The sequence below is a fragment of the Lolium rigidum genome, chromosome 2 (assembly GCF_022539505.1).
Source record: "Lolium rigidum isolate FL_2022 chromosome 2, APGP_CSIRO_Lrig_0.1, whole genome shotgun sequence".
Taxonomy (NCBI): Eukaryota; Viridiplantae; Streptophyta; class Magnoliopsida; order Poales; family Poaceae; genus Lolium; species Lolium rigidum.
Window position 1 is genome coordinate 11,864,222 of NC_061509.1, and position 5,964 is coordinate 11,870,185.

At 42.8% G+C, this 5,964-nt stretch overlaps 1 pseudogene; it reads left to right on the top strand.

Annotated features, from left to right (window-relative positions):
• The first annotated feature begins 544 nt into the window (after window positions 1-544).
• Window positions 545-3,641, top strand: LOC124691290 (annotated as a pseudogene).
• The last annotated feature ends 2,323 nt before the right edge of the window (window positions 3,642-5,964 follow it).

Genomic DNA, 5,964 nt, shown 5'->3' on the forward strand with positions numbered 1-5,964 from the left:
TCTTGTTAATAGGTTAGTTCCAGAAAATGCACGAATATGACATAAAGTGTGCATAAAACATGTAGGTATCATCAATAATATGGCATAGAACATAAGAAATTATCGATACGTCGGAGACGTATCATGGGGATCTTCAAGTCGTCAAGGAGCTTCATCGGCAGTTTTCCCTTCTTCTTTGTCTCTGGGACGGATGTGGTCTTTTTGACCCGTTCGGCGACTTTCCGTCCGCAACTAACAACGTCAAGCCGACTCAGGGAGGAGCGGCAGCGGCGACGCGCCGTCGACACGGTCTAGAGGTTGTAGATGAAGGGATACTCAAGGATCTCATTGTAAATTTCGTTTTTCTTGGGGTGCTTTTCGCAAAAAAAAATGGCAGAAAAAAAAACCAAAAGTAGAGCGAGGTGAGGTGTGCAGGCAATAATAGAAGGAGGGCGTTGACCGGGTACAGGCGCGCGCGGGGTCTCCTCCCCCGATTCTCGCCACGTCACACACGCGCCCTTCGTTCTCATCCACTCCCTTCACCCTCTCTTTCCTCTCTCCTTCCTCCCCTTCCTCCCCGCCCCACCCTCGCTCTCCGACCCCCATCCCGATCTCCCTGCCCTCTCATGCACGAGAGGTCGCCGGGGCCATCGCCAGCTGCCGCGCTTCCGGTCCTGCTCCTGTCGCTGTCCCTGCTCGCGGGGCCGTCCTACTGCTGGTGGTGCAGCGCGGAGGAGGACGAGCCGTGCTCGCCGCCGATGGGGTTCCGCAGTGACGGCTCGCCGGCCACCGGTGGCGGGATCAGGTGAGCATGCATCCTTTTTCTCCTGCTTGCGTTGCGCCTACTAGCTGCTTGATCCGGGTCGTACCGAGGTTGGGTGGGTTGTTTGTGCCTTTGTGGTGAGGAGGAGAGATCCGTGGACGGCGAGAGGAGCGCGTGCCGAGGTAGGTGACCTGTGCCTGGTAGTCTAGTGCTGAGCTATAGGCGAACTTGTCTCGGACGTCAGTCGGGAGCGGGAGGCAGCCTTTCAATTAGATCTGTCCGATTGACAAAATATGCGGCAGTGAGTTTGGTGTCACATAATCGTGTTTTAGGGGCAGAAGAAGTGGTTTTAGGGGTCATATGTCACGCGCAAGTCCTGACGTGAGGATCTGCTGAAAGAAAAAAAAGATCGATCTGTTCTGCCTGGCGTATTAACAACACTGCTGTCGGTCGTCTTTCTATAGCCAATTCACTACCTCTCTACACACCGGTTTCGAATAAACCGCCATTAAGGCGTTACACTGGGCAATATACTAAGAGATTCGTCAAATAATCATTGGAGCAGTTGGAAATCCATGGCACGCCTAACCGTTTCTAGGTGGGATACTTTATCATGTAACGTAAAATACTCCATTCATTGTCCGTATGTCCATGTACTCCGTACTTTGGAAAAGAAGCGGAGGTCAAAAGATGGCGGATAGTACCTTCAGATACTATGTTTTCATATGTTGGACTACACAAAATATCCGTGCTTCATAAGTATGACACATTCGATATCACATGAAATGCTGTATAATGGGTCCCCTGAATTTTGTATTGTCGGTTAACTGATAGCTTATTTTCTTTTGCCATTGCAGTGAAAAAGGCAGGTTCAGTTATGGGTTTGCAAGTTGTCCTGGGAAGAGGGCATCAATGGAGGATTTCTATGAGACGAGAGTCGATGATGTTGACGGAGAGACCGTTGGGCTGTTTGGGGTGTTTGACGGTACGAGTTGCCTAGCGCCAGAAAAGAAAACATTTATTATTTGTTTAGGGCTTCATATGTCGCCAGCTCCTTCATCATTTTTCGTTAGTTAGCTAATTACTGTATACTGTATTTGGCTTTTCTTATAGGTCACGGTGGAGCTCGAGCAGCTGAATATGTGAAGAAACACCTTTTCAGCAATTTAATCAAGCATCCAAAATTCATGACAGAAACAAATGCTGCTATTGGTAGGTTTATCATGCATAAATTATCGCGGACCGAAATATTTCTACTACCCCGGTAGAGAGTGATCATGATTTCCTCTGCTCTTTTTTCTGCAGCTGAAACATTCAATCATACTGATTCGGAGTTCCTGAAAGCTGATAGTAGCCACAGCAGAGATGCTGGCTCAACTGCCTCAACAGCTATTCTTGTTGGTGGTCGCTTGGTGGTTGCAAATGTTGGGGATTCTAGGGCTGTTGTCTCTAAAGGAGGGAAGGGTAAGTCCATTTTCTATACCACTATTCCTGTACTCTTGATTTCATCTGAAAGTTCATATTGTTGTGTTTTTTCCCTGTGGCTACGTGGGTGTGGCAGTTGCAATTAAGTGTATATAACATGATCTCACATTAGTCTCATTTCACTTGCGTTCGACGATCATGATGTTTGCTGCATCCCACCTTTTGCAGCAATTGCGGTTTCGAGGGATCACAAGCCGGACCAGACAGATGAGAGACAGCGAATTGAGGAAGCTGGAGGCTTTGTGATGTGGGCAGGTACTTTCACGAGGCCTCTGGAACTCTCTACTTCAGTTGGGCTTATAACTAGTATTAGTTCTGATTCTTTACTGTTCTATTTTTGCAGGGACATGGCGTGTTGGTGGTGTTCTCGCTGTTTCTCGAGCATTTGGTGATAAACTTTTAAAGCAGTATGTTGTCGCTGATCCAGAGATCAAGGTTTGGCCCTTGTTTGCTTGCATAGTTCTCAACTAGCACCTAGACTTGCAGGTTTTCGTTTATATTCATGGTAGTGATTCATCGTCATAACTAGCAGCCTTGTAAGTCAATGGTAGCCTCCTTATGGAGTATTCATGTTAGTCATTCACCATCATAACTACCAGCCTTGTTTTCGTTTAAGGAAGATATAATGGCGTCCATTCTTCCTAGGAAGGGGGAGATCAAGGCTAATACACCTGGTGATTAAACATTTGTGAAGTCAAGCATCTTTGTCACTGTCTTTTACTGTTATTTACAGGAGGAGGTAGTTGACGGCTCACTCGAATTCCTTATCCTCGCGAGCGATGGACTGTGGGATGTTGTCACTAACGACGTAAGGGCATACTTACTGAAGATTCTCCTCCATATGCTACTATTGTCTGTAGTACTCAATGGGTGAACATTCTATTTTCCAGGAAGCTGTTGCAATGGTCAAGCCAATAGAGGATCCTGAGCAAGCAGCAAAGAGACTGCTCCAAGAAGCTTCTGTAAGAGGGAGCGCTGATAACATCACCGTTGTCATAGTCCGCTTTTGGATGGAACAACAACTACTGGAGCCGGACCAAGTGAGGAGGTCGCCAAGGACCAGTCTTCATAGTTTGTTCTCGTTCTTTGATGCTGTCATATCCCCAGTTGTATCTGATGCTCAAAGTAGATGCCCTCGGGCAGCACCCTGCCATGCTGCTAAGGAAAACTGACTTGGCCTTGATTTCATTCTCGTTCCATGCTCCCGGCTATCCTAGATGGTAATGTGGGAGCAGAGGGATTGAGGGGATAGTGTTGTTACCATACAATCCAATGAGGACTTTTTTTTTTTTACTTCTTGATGAACCTTGTAATGTGTAGCTTCCGTGCTGGTGCTTCATGCAGGTGATTTTTAGCAGTGAATGCATGTAACTCTACTATTTGAATGATTTGAACGAAGTTGTAGTTCTTCTCATGTCTTCTTCAAAGTTCAGAATTGTCTGTCGATGATAATTAAGCTCTTTTAATCAAGCAGCCAATATCACCTGTTTCTCCTCTTAAGAATGTTGATACATTTTACCACTTATAACCTGTTCTGAATTAAGTACTACTCAGGGATACCAAGTTATCCTAGCCGTATTTCATAGGCTGTGGATTTGAATATTCTCTTAACTTTATATAGGAATATAATCATGCGAGTCACAGTGCCTGATATAGGAATGTTACGTTACACACATCATTTGTAGTTGCAAACATAAACGTCTTTGTTTAGTTCCAATATCCAAACATGACCACCTCACAGAATTATCCAACACTTGGGTTCTACGTTTGAAAGGAACATTTACAAAGCATTTTGATGCAGGTGGGCCAATATTAGTATACCCTCTTCCCTATTTAGTTCTAAAAATGAACTAACTTTTCTGATGATGATCATAGTTAATTTATTTTTTTACTAAAAAGGTTAGAGGGTATCCAAGGAAGATCTAGATATGGAACTAGATGCCGAGATTACAACATTAAACCAAGTGACCATCTGGATATACAAACATGATGTAGAGATCAATTACACATTCTGACCCAGTTCATGGTGGAACTGTATTTGGGCACAAGAGATTCAGACGCGACAAAATGATTAAAATCTCGGACATTGTAAATTACATAGTATGCTGAGCAATTATAGCTGATAAACAAAACTCAGTACTTGGTAAATACAATGAAAAATGAACAAACTAAATAACATGGAGGATTGAGTTCAGTTGCATAGAAGGCTGGATCAAATGACTACAAGATTGACACACGGAAATACCATCTGGTTACGGAAATCCACTCCGGCTCACAGATATAGATGCATCTGATGTTCAAAAGGCGCTATTTCAAAAAATCTAATTTTTTTATAAATAAATAAATTTATCCGAGTGTCGCCGAACATTTTATGTTTGCACACAAAGTTTCATGAAAAACTTTTTTGTGGCCTGTGTAAAAAAGACAATTTTCGGTTCTCCATAATAGCTTTTCACGAGACACATTTTTGTATTTTTATATATTCCCCCAAAATTTCCTTTTTCCGCGGAACTTTATGTGTGAACATAGAATGACTCGATGTACACAAAGGATTTTTTTCTGATTTTTTTTACATTTTGAATTCATTTAAAATGCATCTTTAATAATGGGTTCATCCACACCTATGAGCCAAAACACCAGTCCATCTGGTTAGCGACTTAGAACTGAATTTCATGTACTTATCTGACATTACATAAGAAAAGGTGGAGTACAAAAGTCTGTGGGGAAGGGAGAACACAAAGTTTGGGGAGGACTGTTTTTTTATTTGATGTAAAAAAATCTTCAAAGGGTGGAAATAAAAGGTAGAAATTCGGAAGTGGTTTTGGAAAGTGTTTGATGTTTTTCGAATTTGGGGGAAACCACCTCTCTTGTTTTTAAGTTGAGCCAATTCTTCTTTCAACCTAAAATATCTTTGTTTTCCAAAGCGATAATCGTCATTTTATAGGATCCCATAAGTCATATCTTTGAAGCAATGGGTTGACGTCTAGAATTAACTAGCAAATAAAGGCGCGGCGGCATGCCGCGCCTGATCATGGAAAATGTTTTGTTAATGTTTTTTTGGTTAATAAGAATTTTGTATGGTCTTGGAAAAAAATTGTTGGTAAACAACGGCATTTGAGGTCGATATGAACAGATTATATTCTCTAATATATTTCCAGAGGGAGGAGAATTACATTCACTTGCTAGTGAATTTTAATGTATGAACTGAATGAAAGTACATAGAATAGTATGTGCATTGACGATGAGATGAAACTGGACCAACTGTTGTTGCAGAAACAGAGTCTTCATACTAAGGAGATGATTACACAACCAGGTATAATACAACGAAGGTGACAATAAACTAAGCAGCAGGTTTTCAGCAGGGCAGAGAGAGTACTGGGGAGGCCAGCTAAAACATGGGACTAAAACATATTGTCTGAAAGGTCGAGTGGTCCTAGATACAGAGAGATCTAGAAGTGATTATAGTACAAAGCGATGCGCTTTAAACAACCAAGACGGAGCATGTACAGGAGCCTTCATACTCGATATCAAACGGGGAGCAATTTCGAGATAGGAACCGATTGGAGATAATTTCATGAGAACTTAATCATCGTCCGAAAAGTGGAGCGCTTTCTTTGACTTTGGATTCTTGTCGCCAGCAATATTTTTGCGCTTTGTTTTTGCAGATGAATTAGGAGGAACCTGCAGCAGCAAGAATACATAGTTAGTCAAGGAGCGAGAAGAAGGTGCCGTGGTAG